The sequence below is a fragment of the Zootermopsis nevadensis genome, unplaced genomic scaffold, assembly GCF_977971745.1.
Source record: "Zootermopsis nevadensis isolate Lab colony 2312 unplaced genomic scaffold, Znev_1.0 Znev_ptg000022l, whole genome shotgun sequence".
Lineage (NCBI taxonomy): Eukaryota > Metazoa > Arthropoda > Insecta > Blattodea > Termopsidae > Zootermopsis > Zootermopsis nevadensis.
Window position 1 is genome coordinate 3,140,148 of NW_028259154.1, and position 24,864 is coordinate 3,165,011.

The 24,864-nt window shown below is 37.6% G+C and overlaps 2 long non-coding RNA genes across 3 annotated transcripts in view; one reads left to right on the top strand and one right to left on the bottom strand.

The window, feature by feature from the left end:
- Positions 1 to 24,864, top strand: part of LOC110841561 (uncharacterized) — a 203,909-nt gene that overhangs the window by 104,404 nt on the left and 74,641 nt on the right. The window contains exon 2 of one of the 2 annotated variants that reach the window (XR_002547226.2): positions 20,083 to 20,254. The exons of the other annotated variant lie outside the window; for it this stretch is intronic. This is a non-coding gene — a long non-coding RNA (uncharacterized LOC110841561). The remainder of the gene's footprint in view (positions 1 to 20,082; positions 20,255 to 24,864) is intronic. 2 annotated transcript variants of the gene reach the window in all.
- Positions 1 to 24,864, bottom strand: part of LOC110841562 (uncharacterized) — a 188,548-nt gene that overhangs the window by 31,075 nt on the left and 132,609 nt on the right. The window contains exon 2 of the long non-coding RNA XR_002547227.2: positions 1,273 to 1,302. This is a non-coding gene — a long non-coding RNA (uncharacterized LOC110841562). The remainder of the gene's footprint in view (positions 1 to 1,272; positions 1,303 to 24,864) is intronic.

Here is a 24,864-nt window from a genome sequence, read left to right on the forward strand (position 1 = left end):
CAGCCAGGCCTGATAGCGCGCTATTAGCCTGCGCGTTTGATATTCTAATGCTTTTGAAATGAAACTTTATACACAGAGAAGGGGGGGAAGACAGAATTAGATGCGTTAGTACAGATCGGCATGTTTGTACGTGGAAACAATTCGGTTTTGCACGCAGATAAAAATCACGACTGAAACGGGAATGGAGTATATTTCATGGGATTCAATAGTGATTTTAGTGTTTTACAATAACATACGCACTTCTATAAGCTTTCGGATGGTATGGACGTCAAAGGCAGATCAGGTTACAAGCAGACAAAGAGGATAATAGGACTTAAACTCTCTTGTGCGTGCTTTACAGAGAAACAAGTTGAAATTATTTGCTGTAGCTTACAGTGAGAGAGAATATCTAAAATGCTCTTTCTGATTTTAACTATCCCTTGTCATTTATGGATTAACATGTCGTACGTTTTATAAATCTGTAAAGGAAATATTTAAGTGTACTTTAATTCCATGCGTCGTAATTATTTTAAAAGTAATTTTGGGCACACTTTAAAGTGGCTTTACGAGTCAGTGTTGATGCAAAAAGGGGACTCCAATTACTTAATATTATTATTGTTGTTCTCCACAACTTATTTAATATCTATTCAGTTTTATATTTACCTGATGTAGACAAAAATATTAGCTTGAAATGTAATTTTGTTGGTTTCTGGCCGAGAAAACTGTTGGGAGCCAAGAAACGGTCACACATTAAGGAACATTTCTTCTATGAACGATTTGAAAAACAAATCAGAAATTATTATCATAAGAATGCATCTTGAAATTAATGTTAACGATGTGATTTACCTTTTCGCATTTCGCTCTGATGTGTACATACAGTTTGATTGCATAAGCGATTAGCACGTTGCATAGTTGTGGTAGGAGTTGTAAACTGATTCACAATGTGGATTTAGCAGCAGAAGCAAGCTCTAATTCGTTTTAAAAATGATCCACCAGCAATGAATTCCCTGCTGGTACCAATTAATAGTGGGACTAATTTGCCAAATTTTAAAAGAACAATGTTATATAAAATCGTGTTTGAATTGGTGTTTCAGTTCTCGAAAACAAACGAAATCATTGTAATTTCGAGTGGGACAGAATTATTTGGGAAATTTTAGGCTATGTAGAGAAGACAAATACAAAATTTATTATTTGTTAGAGAAATTGTTATATAAACAATGCTCCGCATTAAACCTTTGGGCAGACACTACACTACAAGGGGGGGGGGGGTAAAAGGAAATGGAATTTGCTTACCGGTCTGTTCAACGGAATGGAAAACCCCACCTGAAAAGAAAGACATCTGATTAACTTAATCTTTACACTAGACGTTACAATGTTCTTTAAAAGAGATACTTCTAGTCTTTGAGTCTACAAAAGTTAGGTTATTATCATGCAGAGACGAACGGTAAGGATTCCTTAAACGGTTTGTAAAAATTATGGAAGATTTGGAACAAGGAGTGTACAAAATTGTGTTATAGCGTCAGGTTTTCAAATCTATCCAACACTCCGTGGCCACGGCAGGGCGTTGTTGATGACTGGCTAAAATCGAAAATAATCCATGTATTGCAGTGAAAATAGTGTTAAATGTGGACCTAAAGTTCGATACTAATTTATAAGGACAATAACTCTCACAAATATATTATTGACAATTTTTCCCATGAACGCTGGCAAAGGCTTACTTTCAAAGTTGATACGTCATTAACATATGACACTAAAACCTGGGAAAATTAAATGGGACACGTCATAAGAGATGAATCGAAAATGTGTTACCTTCGATGACCGATTAACAACATCCAGCGATGGGGAACTACTGCCGACATCGAAAGAACAGCTCATAATCTGACAGCTGTTAAAATAACGTACGTTTATGTGGGTATATTATTTTTAAATTTACCTAATGGTTACAGTTATACAGGAGGAAATTTCTTGAACAGTTGAACAACTAACAGCTTTTGTTTGAAGTATCTGTACTATGATCTTTGATCGATTGTTACGACCAGCAACAAATATTTAACAGTGTCCGAGTAGACTGTGAAGACGACATGTGTAACTGAACTGCAGGAAGACATTTCTGGCGTCAGCAAAACCGAGATCACCCAAAAGATGGTTTAAATGTCGTCAAAGCTGTGGCCGAATACCGTAAATAGAGAGACACAGAACAGAAAAAGATCCGAGTTCCACACGTGCTAGCAGGTTGGAGGGGTGAGAAAGGGGGCACTAATTAGTAATTAGTGTAGCCGTGGTAGAGCTTATTTCCACGTCCGTCTGTCCACCCTTCTGGTTGCTACTGCACTACCAAGGCTTAACTTAACCTCATTACCAATCAACACTGTAGACTGCAAGTACCGTCAGCTACATGAAGAGTTACACAGGAAGTACTGTTACTTTTCGTAAACTTATAAACTAATTTATTGACTGACGACAAGAAACTGAAGAGAGTTCAAACAAATAAAGCTATAAAATTCTATAGAAATAATAGATTATAGTGAAAAGTTTCGTAAGTTAAAAATAAATCGTTTTTATAGACGAAAATTATATATATATTTGTTTAAATCTTGTCAGTTAAATCACAATAAAAGTCCTATTGAATATTAAAATATTACTAAAATTAACATTTAAATATTTAAAATGATGTTCTCTATCGAAATGTTCGATTTACATTAGAACATCACTTTTAACACGACTTTTTACAGAACAACTTCGAATACGATATTAAAAAATACAATAAAATCTGGAAGAAAACATCATTTGAAATCTGATAAACATCTGACTAAAAGTTGCATTTAAGAAATTATATTTAAGTTTATATAATTTTATACACCTGAAGATGGTTCTTTTAGATCTGAAACATGTCGTGTAAAAAGTTATGTTCTAATGTAAATCGAACATTTCGATAGAGAACATCATTTTAAATATTTAAATGTTAATTTTAGTAATATTTTAATATTTAATAGGAATTTTATTGTGATTTGACTGACAAGATTTAAACAAATATATATTTATCACAATATGACGCAACTTTATCATCTCATGAAAATTAGATAGTTTTAGTATTATTTAGTTTAGTTTAGTTTATGCAAAGACACTTTTAATTTCCCAAAATCAATAATAACAACAATTCTGAAGCAGGAATTTATGAAATATACCGACACTTAACGTAGGGTCCTGAATTGAAGTGTTATAACATATCTTACAAAATGTATAACTTATTTTTAGATTTTCTTGTAGAATATAGAACGAAGACATTGCTGATTAAATAAATTTTCATTTTTGACAGCAATAACTAAGTATCATTGGAGATAAGAATATGACATTGCTTAAACAAGAGACATTAACATTTTTAGAAATAATAATTATATTCTTTGTAATTAAATATTTATCAACCAGACATGGCCACTGTCGACAATTAACACAGACAAAATCTGCATTTAAGTTTTAAGCTGAGGCCAGGCGAGTGAAGACAGCTTAGCAGTAGCAGGTTAGCAAAGCTAACAACACTTTGTTGGTGACTTAGAGATGCACGGAAAGGAGGGGGGGTTTGAAGTCCTTCTGTGGCCTTGAAGCGTACAGTTTGGTGATTACTGCGGTTAAGGACTGTGCTCAGTTGATTTGAGTAGAATGAAAATATTTGCAGTTGGACTCTGTGTGCGTAAAACTGAATTCACTGGAATAACTTGTAGCAGGAGATGGGGTTCAGTGTTAATTGTTACTAATCATGGGCCCACATCCCAACAGCGAGACCAAGACAGCAGGCCACAAACCGCAGCGTAGTCCCACACCAAGACGCGTCGAACGGGACACGGAAGAATCTACAAGTATAAAAAAAAGACACCCTTACTAAACGCTCAGAAATTACGTCTCGGTTTACTTAGGCATGGAAAAGCCCGTGTCTTTCATGGTAACAGGTTTTGTCAAGATTTACGAACTCAAAAGATGAAAATAACACGGGTTCACAGCACACATATAGGCTAAATGCAATAACTATGATTAAAACCAGGTATGTAAATGTCGTGTCATTTATTGATTAGGTGAAGCGCGTCTCTTAACATTTTGGAAACACTGGTTAAATATTGGTTAAACCAACGCAAAGTTTCATGAAATGCCAATAACTATCAGCGGGACATAACGCCTGTCTGATCCTGCCCCGGTCACATACATAATGACCGAATCCTTGCCCTGAACACGCGTCTATTTGGATGCGGTATCTCGAAATGAGGTCTTAACACAGGTAACGGTGTCATCTGAGTATGTGCGTGTCTCTTTTCAACAAATGCACTGTCAAAGTACCCGAATCTGACAGTGGAGTGAGAACAGAATAAATAATGCAATGATTCTGGCCACCCCTTGTAACCACTTTACGTTGGGTTAACGTTAGTTTTCGCCCCTGTTCAACTACAGAGGGTATGGCGGTAATAGACGTCGGAGAAAGGATTTTGAATAAAAAATAGTCTATTTCAAGGATTTATTTCCAGGATTGCTTAATTTTGTTTAATATTTGTATTTACGTCAAAATCTGTATTACTCACATCACTACGTGCATACAAAAACTTTATAGTGTTTCAATATAATTTATTTGTGCTTGGAATTAAATAAGTTTCAACGCGTAACGAAGAATATTCAGTCCATATACATCGGAAGATTCGTGGGGAAAATTAGCTGAGGTTTCCCTGCTTTGAAAAATAATTCAGTAACGATGACAATATTCTACCAAAATCTGTAGAAATTTTAAGCGAAGAAAGTTTCATAAGGTTTCGTTTGTTAATTTTGTTTAATTCAAATTAGAACTTATTATTACATATTCTGTTATAATGAATGCTAGGAACTGAAGCTATTTTATTACTATTATAATTAGTATTATTACGATTACTAGTATTACTATTATTAATAATATTTATGTAAACTGATTTCACACCGAGGCCAGCTTGTTCAGGAGTGAAACCCATAACTTGGGGTCCAGGATGCGGCGAACTGTCGTGATGATGACTAGGGAAAGTGGAAAATAAAGAGAAATTAGGTGAAAGTCTTCGGGGGAAAAATCTGCTTAAGAAACACTTTATTCGCCACAAATCTTACTTAAAGTCACCCGGGACTGAACTCGGGACTCTACGGCGAAAAACCAGCTTACGTCTAGACGCCTCTGCTTTGGCCTAGCATGCAAAAACTACGTCAAAGTTATTTCACTAGAGTCTCATTCAATAGAAGTAAGACGAAAATATAAATTCCCTAAACGAAGAAATTCCACTCATTTATGGAACCCAAAGGTTCAATTTCATGTCTGCAACAGCCAGCAACTGGACCCATTTAACATAGTAAAATAGGAATACGATGAATAGACCTTTGGCTCGTAGGCACTGGATTTATCTGCCTAAGGATAAGGAACGATAATGAACTTTCTGGTTCCATAAAATGTTGGAAATTTCTTGAGTGGCTGAGCGACTGTTAGCTTCTTAGGAAGGCCTAGGATCCATGAAGTAAGTTAGGCACTTAAAGACACGCTACGAGGGTCCTATAAACCTACTTTTGAAACAGCAAACAGTCCATCTGTGTTGCCACGATATTGTTAAGGCTTAGTGTTTGGTGTTTTAATAAGGGAATCACGTTCGAGATCATTATGTACTTCCAAGCATAATTATTTTCGAGTTGGTACAACAGATATTATTTTGTCAGTACGAACATCCTCTACCAGTCGATGGTGATCTATTGGTTTGTGACACCCTGTAGTCTTGTAAGTGGTTACCAGGATTCCAGACGAAGGCATCACCTTCAAATGGAGAAGCCATAACCCATTGGACCACAATCGACATTCTCCACAGTAAAATGCAGCGGTCAGCTGTTCAGGCACCAGATACGAACCAATGAAGACAATGTGTAAATATTTCTAGAAATATGTTTATGGTTTACCTCAGTTGTTCCTTACAAATGGTAGGACAGCACGAGAAGTCCGCTGGGACTGAGATGGACATGGATGGCTATAATCTTTTACAAAACATGAGTCTACTTCCACACCGCTGTTCGTACGCACAAAGCACTGCGACTCTAGGAACTACTGGCGTACAATGTTCTTGAAATGGGAATAGTAGGACTGCGCAAGCGCGGTTACATCATCCCTTCTCCTGCTCCCAGCAGATTTCTCTTGGCGGACGGATAGTAGATAATTTAAACTAAGGTTACAACCGCTTTCTTTCCAATTAATAATTTATAATAACCCGCCTAGTCTACACTGTATAAGCTATACATAGACAAGTCTGGTTATTATATTTGTTTTGTGTGAATTGGATATTAGTTAAATTTTTTATGCGATATGCGAAAGGGTGTGGTGGTTCGTTTTGTTGAAATTTGTTATTATATTTGTTTCTTATTTTGTCTCGTAATATTTTTATTTTATTATTTTGTTTTTGATATAATTTTGTCAATTCAGTTTTTAATTTTTGTGTTATTTCATTTTCTATGTCTATCCATACATCCTTCCATATATTTGCGGCTTCTAAATGTCTTTTTATAAGTTTATATGTTTAATTGATTTTTCTTTTTATATAATTGTTTAATTTCTGATTTTATATATAATGTTTCTGCTTTTTGTTGTATTATCGGTATATTTGGATTATTTCCTTGTATTTTTATTTTTGCATAGTTTGGTGTTATTTTTGCCTTTAAACATATTTTGTTAAATCTAAACGAAACGAAAGGTAGTAAAGTGTGGTTATGTTTGAACTAAGAAACTATGAATATAACAGCAGGCGTTGTATCAAATGTGGCCGCTTGTCTGAGCTAAAACAATTTGATTTTAGTAACACCGGATGTGTACATGATTTTAGTGCAGTTCCTGGTGACATACGTAGGCTGACCGACACGTATGCGAACATATGGGCGATTTTTGAAAATATAGCGCATCTCTGTAAGGGAGACACCCTTCCTTATATATGTTAGTTGCTGTAACACAATTGATCAGGTCAAGAGGCAAAGGTTCATTGTGAATTCACCCTTCCCGTCTGCATCTGGAGTCTTTTCCCCATCGTCGTTCTATTTAGAATTTTCATTCAATACCCTGTGCACCATTATAGCATGATATACACCCACGTCAACCCTCTTGGAAAATTCATGGGATTCGGTCCTCAAACGTATTATTTTCATTGGCAGATACCAGTTATATGAAATGACAAGTGAGTATGTAGTCCAAGCATTTGCACAGGACGGAGGCGTCTGACAGGCAGTACACCACATGTTATGGGAAATTACGACGCCTTCGAAAGCTTTAAAATACTTACAGAATCATAAATTATATAATTTAGTAATCAAATTATATGCGTAATTTCAATTAACCAGATCACACCGTCAGTTATTGGGATTTTTTTCCTATCTGACTCCTAAATTTGTTAAATCCATTTCTTCTTCGATCTTCCCATTGCTCCTTTTCCATTAAGTTTATGCCTTAATAGTATCAGAATCGGATAACGTTAAATGCAGTCGGCATGACTCAAAAGTTTGTCATTCGCGCCACGTTTTTTATTGTGGAAATACAAAAATGTTTCGTACATTAATGATCTACCTATGTTCTGTCACCACACTCAATCTCCCAAGCCTTTCCTCTAATGGTCCATCTGTTATAACCATCATACAGAAAGATACTGAACATATAAATTTCGTACGATCTGTCGAGCCGTGTTATTTTACGTTCTGCTAAAGACTGACAAATTCAAAATTATTACCACACATTACACAGAACCTGGCTTTAACATACGATTTCTCTTCAGAAGGACACTTGAGTAAAAGCGGGAAACCATGCTGGCAATACGCCACTGACGACAGGACCTTTGTGTATGAGCATTTCTACCAAGTTTCATGAGAATCTGTCTACTAGTACAAATGTTATTAGGTTGGTTAGACCCTAAATCACAATGATAAGAAGGTATCATGTATTTTCTTATTAAATGAGGCTGAACCTGTCAAATGAACACGTCTAGTGTAGGTTTGTCGTCTATAACTAGCCTCAGGGTATCAGAAAATGACCACTGCCAAAGCCTGCCTTTCGACTCGTATCCAATCCTCATAACTTGTCTCCCCCACTAAAGTTTTAATATCATATTCGTACCTGTTTCTCGGTCTGTCAGTCAACTTTCCCGATTATTTTACCCCAAAAGAACGTAGTGAGCATTCCTCGTCTTATTCATTCTAACCTCAGACCAGACCGTAACTGGGTCCTCCATTTTATCACAATAAGATACAAGTTGTAATTGTTCACTTACTTCGTCCTTAGGTTCAAATATTTTCCTGAGCACGTTGGTCTGAAATGCTCGTATCTTGGGTTCTCTACAAAAATCTGAGATCAAGTTTCGTAAACACACAAAAGACCAAAAAAAATATTTTTATATCTTCTAACGTTTAGAAATTAGATGGAACTGTAACAAATTTTGAAACAAAACAAAATTAACATTTCACGCTTTTTACTCTCCTATTTTTTTCGTAAATCTTTTTATATTTATTAATCTTGTTACCCAGAAACATAAGTCCTGCACCGAAAACACATAGGTATACTTAACGTTCTGTCTTAGCGAAGAATGCTTTATGGGAATGTTCTGCGCATGTCTGTCGAGTGTTTCAGGATTGATCGTGTGCTGCCATCTATTAGTGGCCTTACGAACTACACGTTCCACCACATATCAGATATTTACTAAATTTGATATTATGTAATTGATGGATAACCCAGACTCGTAGTTCTTGATTTCCTACCAACTTTACAGATACTCAAGGCCATGAGGATTATTCTTCACCATGACACTGTTATTCCTGATCACAGGCGACGAGTAATGACGTCCTCGACAGTAATGCCATCCATTAGTGATCATTCCAACTATTCGTGCTGCCACCTCTTACTGATAGTATAAACTATTTTATACAGCGTCCATAGGAAGACTGGTGACGTCATTATCCGCGAGGACCTCTATCAGAGATCATACACCTATTCGTTCTGCAATCTGTTAGTGGCTTGGGTACTTAACAATATGAATTGAATTATGATGTGGTCATGGCAACGTCAAAAGCAAGTCCATTCTTTTGAAGGAAGTGAAATATTGAGCACTCTAAATAATTGAATATTACATTGCATGGATTCATGAGCATCAGTCTGTAAATGTAGAACTTCTATAAATTGAAACTACAAGTATGTGTGCGTATGAGGAGAATAATGAGAGCGTGTGATTGGTCGCTTTCTTTCTTAATCGCTATTCCTATACAAGTTTCAAGGAGACAACGTTAAGCAGTTTGTGGTGTGGATTTGAAAATTTTATACTACAAATAGCAAATTTTTCACTCTTTTAAAATATTTTAATATTTTCCGTCAAATCACAATTTTAATAAGATAATAAAATATAAAATATTTAAAATATCATTTCACGTTCCGCATCGAATGATCGATTTACAAATTGGAACGTCTCTTACGACATGTTTCGGTTATATTTAACCGTCCTCAGGTATAAATTAGATTGGTAAAATTTAAAACTCGAATTACAATCATTTACAATGTTATGCAGTTTATTGAAATGTTCTTATCAGATTACTGTTATATATTAGAACGAAGGTATTGTTTTTTATATATGGCGTGGTTCATCTGATGTTCAATATTAGTCGGTGATGAGTTGATAGAGACATGACGTGTCTGGCGGAAGACATCTAGAAGTATTACTGTGTCGGGTCGAGGTTTAATACTCTTGTAAATCGATCATTCGATGCGGAACGTGAAATGATATTTTAAATATTTCATATTTTATTATCTTATTAAAATTGTGATTTGACGGAAAATATTAAAATATTAACCTAATTCACAATATGACGCAAATATACTACCCTCTTTTAAAATATTCATGCTAAATTATACAGCGAATTTTGTGTGTGTGTCAGAGAGAGATATAGGACATAGGTTTACCTTACGGTACTCTACAATCGACTGGCGTAAGATATCGATATGAAGAGGTGACACAACAGGCTTCGTGTCAGGCGATTTACAGTCATTATTACATCTTGTTCACAGCATGGACAGCGTTGATGAAAATACATTGCTTAAGACTCGTCACTGCGTTGTGTTCGACAGATGTTGCTATTCATATTTTACTGCTATGAACACTAAGTGATATGTTGCTGGCAGCCACGTGTGTTTACGTACGGAAGAGCTTATAAATTCTTCAACATTCCAATAAAAGTTGGGATCGAGTCCAAGTTTTATGATGTGTTAGGGGATGTGCGAACTGGAAGTTGTGTCTGCAACATGTGGCAAGAGGCTGTTTCCCTACGACACTTCGAATCATGCAGCTGAACACTGCTCTCTAAATTAACTTGTAACACGGCAACGAGGATGTCCAGGTCTGCAGACACTTCACAGCGAGAGGTTACATGCAACTTCAATTGACTGATCTGTTACTCTACTATTTTGTGATGCTGTGTCATCTGTTGTGATTAATAAAATGTGGCGATAGAATTTTGGGTCAATGATTTGATGCTTAAGATACTTAACAACGCTGTTTCAACTATAGCAGTTACATAGCGTCGGATTAAGATGGATGTTAGTAATTTTCAGATTTGGAAAAATACATTTGTATGTTTTAAGATACTATCCCAGCGTTCGCCTGGGTTAACTGAATTAAATGAGGGATTCTAGGTAAAGATGGCAGGTACTTGGTAGTTTGTTGTTTCATGACTTTTAAAGATGCCTTAGTAACTGTAGAGAATCTATGCAGATCAGTGGAAAGGCGACTTTGGATAATGAATTTTAACAGTTGATGTAACAAACGGAAGTGGCCTAGTTTATGGAAGCAGACTGCACAAGAATTTACGTGGACAGACTGGGAGAAACCAAGTGACAGCTCAGTTTCTATAAACGGTTTCTGGGTCGATATTTCAGAATCTTCAGGCTACAATAATTTTACACGGGTAAATAGTAAAAATTTTAGCCATAGGCGATATGGATCTGTTTCATAATAGTCGATGTAAACTGAACTAAGGGCTTTTATAAGACGCGGGAGAATAATTACTTTGCTGAGGGGATACATCGGATTATTTTAGAGGACCTTAGAACCTAGTTATAAAAACTCTGCGGTTAAGAATAATATATGAGTTAAGCCTACCTATTGACTATTTATTGTAAATTATCATAGATTACCCATTACATATATGTCGAAAATAATAGCTAAATATAATAATTAATTCGAACCAAAATCCTAAACTCTATTCCGTGCTGTGAAGGCGTTAATATATTCACGAAATCGAACCTGATGTCGGCCTCACTCAGAAGTTTGCATGTACTTTCCATCTTCTACCTATTACTACGTTTCGTAAATGTCATCCTCCTTTATAATAATATTTGACAAAGAGAACATATTATAAAATTCCTTCCTCATCAAACACATTCAGTGTTTTGTCCTCTCGCTAACTGTAAAGAGAGACGCTTATATTTATAAAATGGTAAGTAAACATGAGGAAAAGCTCAGTTTCTAGTTGTGCGATCATCCCTGATGAAATATGATAATGAACGCCATTGGATTTTCATTATTCCCAATTTAAGACTGGGATATGTTAGAAGATATTTATACCACGTCTTGAACATAAAGAGATGCCAGTCATAAAATGAACGCTCTACAAAAATGCACATGTTACAATCACATACATTTTTTATATTTCCGTCAGTGGTTTGTAATGACGTCATTTAACGAATCGTGTCTTTTATACAAGCCCAAACAAAATAAACTACGTTCATTTATGATTTTTAAATGGTGTTGATTTAAAACGTTTACATAACCAGCCCGCATTTCTGACAGTTCCAGACACATTCGGCGCCCAAATTCTCAATTTATATGACCTATGGAGGTCTGTGTTTTCTTTGTATCTCCCGCGTTAATTTATTTATTCTCCCATAAAGTTTTCATAACCCAATAACTGCGGTATTGTGAGTTAACATCACGAGTAAAAGATTACATTTCTGGGTGGTAAACTTACTAATTCCAAAATACGTTATAATCGCTGCTTGTATAGTCTGTTTATAAACAACATTCTACACAAACCATGGCAATTGTACAGTGGAACAATTCTGTCTGTTGGCGTGCCTTCTGCTTTCACTCACAGTCTTTTCTGTTTAATTCCATTTCAATTAATAAAGGCAATCTTTGTATTAAAATGACATTAATTTTAGAGAAGATTAATTAGTTTCTCGTTTCACAGTTTCTTGGCGACAATTATCCGTATTGTTCTATCTTGAAAACAGGACAGATTAGACCATGAGCATAACAAATATGTTAGCAGTACAGATTACAAATAAATTTGACTTGGTCTAAATATAGTGGACCACGTGGTATAACCAATATAAACGAGGTTCTGGTCAGAAAACATAACGGGAAAGGTACAGTTCATTAATCTATATATTTTATTAACGATGCCTTAATATTTAAAGAATACCTCCGTATTCTCGAGGGATATGTTCCTGAAGATCTCGAAAGTGTTAAAGGCTTCTGATAAACATGTATTTGTATATGAAGATTTCTGTTTTCTGGGTTGTTGCGCTGTGTAGTCTGGTCGATGTTAACCAACGTTTCAATGGTCATACTGCCTCCGTCATCAGGGCGATGAGTATGAAGATTTCTGTCTTCTGGGTTGTTGCGCTGTGTAGTCTGGTCGATGTTAACCAACGTTTCAGTGGTCATACTGCCTCCGTCATCAGGGCGATGAGTATGAAGATTTCTGTCTTCTGGGTTGTTGCGCTGTGTAGTCTGGTCGATGTTAACCAACGTTTCAGAGGTCATACTGCCTCCGTCATCAGGGCGATGAGTATGAAGATTTCTGTCTTCTGGGTTGTTGCGCTGTGTAGTCTGGTCGATGTTAACCAACGTTTCAGAGGTCATACTGCCTCCATCATCAGGGCGATGAGTATGAAGATTTCTGTCTTCTGGGTTGTTGCGCTGTGTAGTCTGGTCGATGTTAACCAACGTTTCAGAGGTCATACTGCCTCCGTCATCAGGGCGATGAGTATGAAGATTTCTGTCTTCTGGGTTATTGCGCTGTGTAGTCTGGTCGATGTTAACCAACGTTTCAGAGGTCATATTGCCTCCATCATCAGGGCGATGACGTTGGTTAACATCGACCAGACTACACAGCGCAATAACCCAGAAGACGGATATCTTCATACTCACCGCTGTGAGAACCTCAAGTCTTACATGTATTTGTATATATTTTTAATGAAGCAGCCCCATGCATTATTCTGTTCTGTCTTTACAAATCTTACGCTAACGTCATTTATCTTTTTTTCTGATGAACGGGTATACAAGGAAAGCAGAACAAATGGGATGTTCCTACAGAACACCGAGACACGGATTAAAATGCAGATCGCGTGAGTTCGATGTCGGAGGACTGCATGAAAATTGTAACGGTGAACCACTGGTAATTTTTTCGAAGGACAAAAATTCATGAAAAATTATCGCTGGTAACTCGGCCGCAAATAGAGAATTCCGTAGAACGAAATCTGTCTAATATAATTTCTGCGTTTTACGGCGTTCATATTTTGTCTCAGTAATTAAGACGATAACAGCCACGGTGGTCTAGCGGTTAGAACGCTGGCCTTGTAATCCTGGGGTCTCGGGTTCGATTCCCGACGGTGCCCGAATTTATAACTTGTGTTGGGCAAGGCCGTGATCTAGGCAACACGGAGTTTTCCTCCGTGGCATCCCAACAATTACTCCATTCACACACAGAAGAAGGCAATGGCAAACCACTTCTGGATCATCTGCCAAGAACGTATATGAACAGGTCCCAGTCCGAGAAAAGGATGGAAGGATCCTGTTCATATGGACCTGTCGTCAGACAGAACACTACAAATAAAATAAATAATAATTAAGACGATAAGAACTTATCGCAAAATGATCGATTCTTATGAACGTCGTGCCCCTGTACACGGCAAACCCGCAAACCGGTATGTATTTTGTGTTAACACCAGACTTCATCGTGAACTAATATCTTCTACCGATACTTCATAGTATCTGTCTTAGAGGGAGACTCAAGATAAAGTAGCGAATTATGCTGTACGAATCGCGGTTCAGGATCGAGTGGGGTGGGGTGGGGTGGAGTGGGGGTGAAGCAATTCCCTGATATTAACTACATTTGTCTGGTTCTTGTTTCAAATTAACCCCCCATGTCAGCGAGACCATCCGTCATTTCGGGGTCTTGTATCAATCACGGGCTGGGGTGTGGGGGAGGGGAGGTTGCCACTGCAGCCTCATTATCATTACAACAGACCACGGGAGGGGTTGGGGGTGGCGGAAGAATTCTGGCGACTGCGGGAAGGGAAGATGATCTGGCGCTATAAGATGTTTCCTAAGTGACGACTGTGCTTCAAACTGACACTCGGTATATCGACTGGTTAACGCCATGATTAGGCTTACAGTATCGTACGTATGGATGCTGAGAGCAGGCTACTTAGATTTATCTGATTAAGAATGGCGTCTGTTGGCCTTTTAAATAGATAATATTTTTATTATCGGAACTTTATAAGCATGAATTAATTTTCATAACAATTGATTCAGCTAATGTACTATTGGTAATTATTTTAGGCTTTACAGGACGTTAGAATAAAAATTACAAATGCCACAAAAGTTACAACTTCTCAAAGAGGGAAAACTTATAATATTCCAGTGTTATAAGATGGAGTAACAATGTTTTTAAGCCGAAAGTAACAAGTTAAGTTCTAAGCAGGACTTGACGTTTTTACGGCGGTGAATCTGAAGAGTTTTCTGGGATGTTGCGCCGTCTAGTTCTGTAGAAGTTTGACAGTGATTAAGAGGTCGTTGCTGCCTCCACCGTCAGGATGATTGAGGCAGCAAGGACATCTGAAACGTCGGTAAACTTCTACCTGACTACATTTTGCAACAACCCAGAAGACAGCAATCTTCTTACATTAGCTGATAACGCTTCAAGGAATATAATGAACACGTGTTTATTTTAACCAGGACGGCAGTTAAAATAAGATACAGGTACTTAATGGTTTCAGAGAAGTGGTTAGTGTTGTTATCCAATAAGGGAGCTTCAGGACCTGTCTTTGCCTTTAATGTTATAGATAAACACATTACTTACTATTTTTAAGTTATTGGTCGCCAAACACAAAGGCCTACATCCAGAGCTGGTGAAAATATAATACATTTGTTGCTCAGATGTTTCTGAGCGCATTATATTTTGAGCTTTCTAGTTAACATCAGTAGTTAAAGACTCTGTCACCAGAGTACGGCTGTACTTAAGAAAGTGGCAAGCCGATGACATGTAACTGTCTCAGACAATTTGTAAAACAATGACAGATATAAACGAGATATGTGAGGCTTCTTTTGTCATACAAGTTCTTGGGTATGCGCTTAAAGAAGGATATTTCACAAAATACACCACCGTTTTGGAAAAATAGTTACATGAGCCCTTATTACATTCTATTCATTCAGGAACCTTTCTCTTTTGGGGGCCACATGCGTCGTACATGCTCATCTTTTAATAAACATAAGAAAAAAGAGAAATAATTAAAGTTTCTTATTAAAATTACGTAATAATACAAAGTACTGTAAGGAAAAACTTTTATGTTTCAACTTATATTTAAAAATTCTTTTAAATGTAAAAATTCTGCTCGACTCTCCTATAAAAGAAATTCGATAGCTAGACGTGCTTTATATACACCCCCCGCAGAAAAGCTGAGTCTGTCTGAGGGCCAACGTTATTCTCAGTACGAACGGATGAGCACTGGCTGAGTCTTGATTTGTAACATCTCAAAATGCCTAGGTTATGTGACATCTAATGTAACGTATAGTGAGTTCAAAAGAGTAAAGAACAAACCAGTTGATGGTCTGCTTTAAATTACTCCAATTACATTTGTGTAGAGATCCTGAGAAGAAAACACAAAATACATCAGTTACGATACGCAGACGGCCTCGGGGCTGATATGCTAAGAAATTGAGTGTTGTTTATATTACCGAACAACGCAGACTGTGTTACCTGGTGTTACTCAGACATTCAATCTGCCACCACGCTTTCCCCGTGCGAAATAAATTATACCTGACCAGAAATCGACATGGAACTTGTGAGGGAATTTGGATCTGAAGAACTTCTTCAGACGTGAGAAACGAAATTCGGTTTTTAGTGGTTAGTATTCCGATTTAGTGCTCCTGGAGCACCACTTTCGAAATTTATAAAATTAAATACAGTAAAATTATACATAAATCTGCAACATATGTGTCAGGGCTGTACGTTGAAGGTGTCCATCGCCCGAAATTCAAAGTGAGATGTCCTGACCTTCTCTCTCATCCCATTTTAGAAATTGCTGCTTCAGAGCTTTGCCTCAGCCCAGTTTTGTTCAATTCCAAGCCCAAATTCTGATCGTAATCATAAGTCACTAGTAAACACGGAGAAAATTGTATTTTAATATCTCGTCACTAGAATGCAGAAAACGTCGCTGCTTGAAATGTGGCAAAGTTCAATCAGGCCGATTCGAGGACAAAGTCAGAGTGTTTCAACTCGTCAAATGTTTGCCATCATGCGGTTCAGAATATTTTGCCTTGCCCTCTGTTGTCTAAGAATGTAAAGATTAAAATATAAGACCCTAATTTTATACGCTATATTTTATGGACGTGATATTCGGTTTCTCATTTTAATTTAAACACAAAAATTAACGGTGAATTTAAATCACGGTAGTTAGGAGAATAATTGGACCCACACGGACTGAAGTAATGGGAAGTTGAAAGACAATTGAACAGTGAGGATGCTTAAATCAAGGGGCACGTAGAAATACGCACAAAATTTTGTTTGAAAATCCTGAAGGGCTCGGAAGATCTATGTGGAAAAGAGAGAAAGCGCAAGGTCTTTCTTTATTTCTTAAACCACCTGATTCGTAATTCTTCTTTAGTTATGTCTGTCTGTCCGTTTGTTTACATTCTGTCCATAAGTTACGGTAAAATGTCTGTGTCTTTAAAAATGTTGTGGAATATAGATCCTGATTTCTTTCTTTCAGTACACTAATAATACTGTGTCATCCATATAAGACATCAATCATTAGGTTACGGGCTTTTCCACGCTTTCCATTTTCGTCACTTCTCTAGGGTCCCGAGGACCTTGTTCTTAAACATTGAAATAAGTGTTGAAAGCTCAAACCAGATTTTAACAAAACTCTGGTTTCATTTGTACCGTATTTAGGCCTTGTTGATTTTCAATTCATATTATCTCTTGAATCTAAAGAAGCCGCAATGTGAAATGAGTAAAATTTCGCCAATTTTTGCGGGAAGACTTGATACATCCGACTGAGTACAAGCAGGAAATTTTCTCTTGAACAGACTGTACCATATACTCCATAGAAAAGACTCGTTGAGAAAAAAATAAAAACCCGATCAGTGGCGCCACCCTATGAGCCTCAATCTCCTCAAAAGCAGGCTGTCAGGCCAAGACTGGGTCGGGTTTATTGGAAACCTGAATCCATCCACCATACACACACTCCAGCCCGAGAGATGGAGGAACCTCGCGCATTAGATTTTCTGACAAATTGAGCTGCATTTGAGTTTCCCCTTGTGGAAGAAGATGGATGAGGTTAGTTATAAATGTGAAGCTTTTGCGCGATCAAGGAAGATTTCTTCTCTTTGGTCGTCGAATTCTCCTATCTCTTTCATTTTCCTTTTTATCTATCGTCTTCATTCGTCCTGCTTCTTTTCATTTCTCTCCCTTCAACGTCGTTTTTATGTGACACAACTTTTCTTAAGCAGCCATCAGTCACTGACTGCTGTCATATATGTGACGTCAGGCAAACCGCGCCAGGACGGCTTCAGCGCTGTTGATGGTTGATGACTCGACAGCTGTCTCTGCACGCCGGAAGAGGGCAGCAACGTTGCTTCTTCTCCAGGGAGCGCCTTCTCTTATCACTGCAATGACTACACGAATTCATCTCCTGACATTTATCTCGATGCTTAATGACGCTGTGTGGAGTGGAGCTCCAGCTCCACGCATTCTTCAACTCGGCACTCAACTAAAGCAAGTGTGGCCAGCTCCACGCTGTGGCCGGTTTTTCTCCGAGAAACAGAGCACCAATATGTCGCTGGAAGGGAGCTCTGTGACCCTTGGGGTCGGTCATTAATCTGTGCCTCCAATTTCCTAGTACGTGTTGACTCAGCTGTCCTGGTTCTTACTTTCACTTGTCTTCTGATAACTCACAGCCGTCATTATTTTCTCATTTGAATCTGTGAAGTCTGATTTCAAGCATTTTTGAATAGAAGTTTGATAGTTTATGTTTTAAAGCACGAACAGAAGTAGACGACGTTCGAAAACTTGCTATAAAGTTGTGTAATGTTAGAGTAGGATGACTGATTAATACGCGGTTAAGAAAGGAAAGTGTGAACGTAGACAAAAACCAGAAGTTTAAGTACAGATTGAAAGGTTCATAATATTTTACTCAGGCCTCATATCGGAAAAGTAAAAGTAATATAAAGTAAAGTTTGTCCCACTATACGCCATGTAGGCGCTTGGGGGGAGAGGAGGTATAGCTCCTCTCTTCCTTGACCTCGGCACTAGATGGGGGTGAGTGGTCAGCATCACGCCCAGGCCGGCTTTACCCCCGGGAAAGGACCCCAGTACCCATTGTAGAGGAGGCTGGGTGGACCCCAGAGCCGGTCTGGACGCAGAGACTAGAGGAAAAATCCTCTGCCCCCGTCGGGGATCGAACCTCGGGTTGCGGTTGGTAACCAGGTATCAAAACGTGGAGAGTAGCTGCGACTATATTGAAGTTTGTTCTAGATAAGTTGATTCAGATATAAAATTTAGATGGAGTTTATTTTGCAATATCTTATGGACAGACATATGTTATCTGATGATGTGTCATTTTCTAGGGGTCTGGGTTTTCGGCGAAATGATTGATTTATGCCCGCTCCCGGGGGGCAGGAGGAGAGCTATCTGGCGGAGGTGACGAGATGTAATAAGCCGGATTCAGTCACCGTCTGCTAGAAAAGTTGCGTGTGTAACAACTACAACAGATTACCGAAATGTCTTTGATGCTTTTACACATCTCGATTTGTGTATTAGATACACCGCGTAGGAGATAACACTGAACATAAACATGGAACTTTATCTTTAGATTTCTCAATGCTTGAACCTTACAGTCTGAGCCGAACAAATAAACAGACAATTAAATTACAAATACTTTGATTAGTGTTTACATGCATAAAAGCACTGGCGAGGCTAAGAAGTAGGCATACTATTTTATTTGTTTATCGTTGACGAAGTATAAAGTTGTATATTTATAATAAAAGAAGGAATTCACAGACATTATATAAATGTGTGCTACTTACACAACTAAAGTTTGATAGGACTTGAACAATTTTTGGAATCAAAGAATCAAAATACAATAAAACGCACAGAATGTAATGAAACTAATTTATTGAAAGTGGTCACCTAAATGTTTAAAAAAAATTTTAGGCCCATAATACGAATTTTATGTTGGAGAATGCCCACTAAATCAGGTATATTTGATATTCCAGAAGTTTTGATCTTGGTTTTAGGTAAATTTTATTTTAATGACAGATTTTATCAATTTTCTTTTGTAGGCTTAAAGGAATTTGAAGGGCACTGTAATGACCTATTTAAATGTAAAATCGCGCATGTTCCTGGAGGATTGAAAGAAATAACGACGCAATTATTAGGTTAGTGTGCGGCAGATATTCTGATCGGATAATCACGAAAACAATTCAAAAGTATCTTGAGCCGACTTGGTCAGATTACATTTCCTTGTGGTAACTTTCCATATGAGAGAGTTTCACGAGATGAACTCCGTGAAGTGGAGTTCATCTTGAAAACCTCCTCAAATATTTCATATTTTATCAAATTTCTATCTGTGATCTACTTAAATAACGTTGCCTGTATCTCATATTATTTTGAGTGGAATGAAAGGATGATTATTGAATAATGAATTGAAAAGGATGTGGAAGGAAACGGTCCTGGCCTGATTTAAGGTACTATCCCAGCACTTCTCTAGAGGGAATTAGAGAATTCATGTGCCTTGTTTCTCTTTTTGGTGTTTCAATTCAGGTTGGAACCGAAGTTGCGTATGAATTTCCTACGGCGCCGTGCATGTCCTCACACAAACCGTTGACGCAGACGGGCGTCAATCGCGAATATGTCCACGCTCCGATGAACCCACCAGCAGCGCGAGGTTCGATTCTTTAGCACGTCTGACGTAACAATACCTCAACGCACCAAGGTATGATGAAGATTAATGTACGCATGCGCTGTGTGCCGATATCTCCTCTATATAAATGATGATGTGTTGTAAGACTCCACCCCGTCTTTATCTTCCATCCTCCTTCCTAACCCCCGCCCTTTCTGTCTCCCGCGAGCCATCTCGTAACTACCCACGCGTCTACCAAAGTGGAAAATATGGATTCAGTGAACCAATAAGCGAAAACTTTCCCACCTCCATTTTCCACGCTTTTCCTGCTTGTTTTCCGAAAAATGAAGCTCGTTCCCACACGTGTTAGCTTACAGCCAAATGCGTGATTTACATGTCATTTAACGACACTGTTTCAACTGCAAAGACTCTAACAAATTGTGAATAAATATAAATGTAATAGGGGACTATACATCCAGTTTCAAAGTACGGCTTACTGTCTAATATAATCTCATGGTGTCACTGAGGAACATCACGAAAACTCAGGTGGAAGTTTATAAAGAGATTTGTGTTCAGGAGGTACGGGTTTTAAATCCCGTCTGCGCTACCGGTTCAGTCCCTACACGTGTTTGCAGAAACGGTGCTTAAAATGGTTACAGACGTTTTCTTACAAAATACGGCTTCTCAAAATTCATGTAGATCTTTTCCTCCGACTCTGCAATAAATACAGTATATGAATCGACATCTTAAACAAATTCGAAATATTCAATTATTTAAAAACATAAAAGCACATTAAACATTAAAATGAATTACAATTATTGCATGTTTATTTAAAATATTTTATGATTTAAATATATCTCAATAATTGTTCCTTTAAATCGGCTTAATTTCAAGCCTTCATCTTCCCTTAGCAGAAGGTAACACACAAGTAGCCTATATATATATATATATATATATATATATATATATATATATATATATATGTATACTGCATACTTCATTTATAGCAGTAATAACAAAAGTACCTTGAAAGGTTTCGACATCTTTAAAAAACACCAAATGTCCACTAGGAAAATGGCTGCGGATGCTACACCATGGACAAATGTACTTTTCTTATTATATGAGATAGTATAGTTCTAGTATCTTTCAACAGAGTACAGCACTTGAAGAACTAGAAATTTGTGGATCCCATATCATTAAGACTATCTCATAATTTTATCATCTCCTTTAAAGCTTCAAAAAAAAAAAAAAAATCGAATCCTCTAAGTCGACATGTTTTGTTGAATGTAACCTAAATGTATGCAATACATTTACGCAGTAGTGTAATGTTAAACACTTTTAGAAAAAATAAATAAATCAAAGTACCCAACGTTTAAAATAAACAAGGCAAATGATAGCAGTAAAGTAGTGATTAAGAACCAAAGTTAAAACAAAGTATATGGTGTGAGAAAATAAAAATTACCAAAGTCAAATTTGACTTAATTTCACTTTCGGTTGTGCTGTTCGGGCGCAGTGGCCTCAGAAGGAAAGTTTACTGCTCGCAGTCAGAGTGAATCCGGAGCAGACAAGTCGTACGCTGAATCATTCTTTAAACAAAGTTTTCTTGACACATTTAAACTAAACCAACTTAAGTAGAGGACGGTTTGGGTTGACCCAGCTGTGCACTTATTTTGCCAACCTCTTTCCCGAAGTAAGGTCAGGGTGAATCATTGTCTTTCTCTCTAGCTTGTTTTGCACACGTGCCAGCTGCTGTTAATAGGCATAGTTAGTACCTCTCGGGTCTCTGATGCTTCTCCCCGACTAATTGCTACATTACCGACTGCCCTTGCAGTCGGTAATGTACGTCTTTAACTGTGAACAGACAGGGATCTTCCATTCCTAGTCAATTTCTGTTACTCTGGCTTCTCTAAACACTAATCGACGAACTGTCCAGCTAGGCCTTGGCTTAAGACAGCTGTCAAAGCTGAAGGTCTTGGAAATCATTTCGGTCAACCAACCAAACTCTGGTGTCTTTAAGGCCATCTGTTGAAGTACCAACTTCGACAGCTCTTCTGTGCGTTTTATAAAATATAGCTGCAGATTAGAACTGGGTAACGTGCCGTCCGGGACGAACAAGCAGCCATTTTATAAATTTATTAACATAACACAAAGAGGGAGGTCTGAATGTATATATATATATATATATATATATATATATATATATATATATATATATATATATACGTTGGTCTAGCGGTTAGAACGCTGGCCTTGTAATCCTGGGGTCTCGGGTTCGATTCCCGGCGGTGCCCGAATTTATAACTTGTGTTGGGCAAGGCCGTGGTCTAGGCTTCACGGAGTTTTCCTCCGTGGCATCCCAACAATTACTCCATTCACACACAGAAGAAGGCAATGGCAAACCACTTCTGGATCATCTGCCAAGAACGTATATGAACAGGTCCCAGTCCGAGAAAAGGATGGAAGGATCCTGTTCATATGAACCTGTCGTCAGACAGAAAACTAAATAAATAAAAATAAAATATATATATGTGTATACAATGACTATAATGTGAGTGTAGTGTGTTCAGAAAATGTCAGAATTATTACCTTTTTGCTCAAAAGCTACATATAAAACTTCCGCGTTCTTTTGTGTAAGACATCACGGAGAACAAATATTGTCCTATTTATAGGATGAACAGCAAAAACAAAGTTTTTCAGCCTAGCTCGCTGCCCAGATTGAAAGCAAAACTAGTTTAGTAGTGGTGCACTGTCTTCAAGTTATTCTTTAGAGCGAGCTCTTTTAAAAATACGCTCGGGTGGAACGTACTGTCGGACAGTACAATCATAGGCGGCTGTTGCTATGACAAATGTTTGTTCCAGTAATTAACCAACCTTTTGTGTCTACATTAAAATCTCTTGCAACGTAGAAATTGTATCCATCAGCAGTCTTCACCAGCATGACAATGAATGCAATAGGATTCTCTGCTAGAACCAGAAACTCTAAATAAGGAAGATTTTCCAGCAGTTTAAGACTGGGTATCTTTATCTCTTCATAAATTCAATGAACCAAACCTTACCGCCAATGTTTTATTTTCTGTACAGACTTATAGCCACTCCAAATTATGTTCTAATTTCAAATCAGGTTAAACGATTTCTTTTTCAGCGTCTGGTGGAATGTATCCAACTTGACTAAATTCATTTCATTGGAAGGCGTGAATATTGTTATCATCTTGTGTTGTTTTAGAGTATCTTCAAAGCCAAATTGTTCTCCTCTTTCAAAATCAGGACACAGACCTTGGTCCGTAATTTCCTTCGACCATTTGCCTTAATTAACACCTTCAGATATTATGAAATGCAAATCAGTGCCTGGAGATAACGACAGAACAGCAAAGAAATCAATTAATAAAATTATCCATCGGCATAATAATATTAAAAATCACGTAGTTTGTTTTCTTGGAACAAGGAAAGCACTGAATTTGCTATAAATGAAACAACGGTCCATTGGATACTTAGATAAGCTCTCACTAATTATCACCTTTACGTATTTACTCATGCATTATCATTACCACAAGAACGAGTGGGCATTGCCTGGGAACCTTATAAATTTAAGATGTTCTTCCCCCCCCTCCGAAGCAGTGTCCCTCACTTCTCCATCACCAATTTTCTCTTTGTTTCTATTACTGTATCCTTCCTAACTCTCTCTTTTTCTGTAATAAAGTTCTCTCGGGCAACCAGCCTCGTCCTCATGTACTCTGAGGACAAAGACAGAAATGGTTCTCTAAACGTTGTATTTTTTACCTTTTAACCACCTGACACGGGTGATAGCCTGAGAGAACTTCATTATATCAATTCGTCATCAAAGCATCAGATAATACATCTATCTTTTAGGATCCTTGGATCTGTACAACGACATGAACTGTGGATAATAACAAGTAATCCTACCCCTGTAGAATCTACTATGATGAAAAAAATGTCAGAGGAATTTTAACCCGCGTAACACGTATGATGATAAACTTTAAAATCTTTGTTAATGACGCAACGGTTGTGGAAAACTTATTGGCTGTCACACATTAGAAAAACTTTAAACTTGGCAGCGTCGTAAAATTTTGGTGTGGTGGACGCTGGATCTTTTCAGAAACATGATAATTTTTATCTGCTTGGCATAGCGTTTCAACTGATAAATTTCCAGCCACAGATTTGCTGTCGTCGGACTTCCGAGTGGGTCCGCACTTTCAAGGTCAAATCTTACCTCCTGACTGGCAAAGACTATCTGCGTTTGGTATAAGCCCACCTGCTACTAGAGATGCTGAAAACTAACACGGAGGAGATTCCTTCACTAGTAGTAACGTACATTACCACCAGATGCCTGTAGCAATCAACGAGAAAAGACATAAGGACCTCATCAGCGATAGCGACATTCCCCTGTATAATTTTTTTTCCTCTTAGCAGACGTCAGTTGTTAGCCTGTTTAAACAAGTGGAATATTTGTTATAGTGGAAATGAGCTGGAATTTGTATCAGTTTGTAATTTTAACTCTCAAGCAACGAATGGAAGGAGCTCGAGTCAATAGGCCAAAGGAAGATGGCGGCTCTTGGGCACAGGAACTCCCAAAAACCACAAATATCTTAATTTCGTAAGCATGAATTGTTCTAAATCCTAGACACGTGACGTTTGAATGCGGCCAATTGGCGTATTATTTATGTTTTATGAAAATATAAACACGC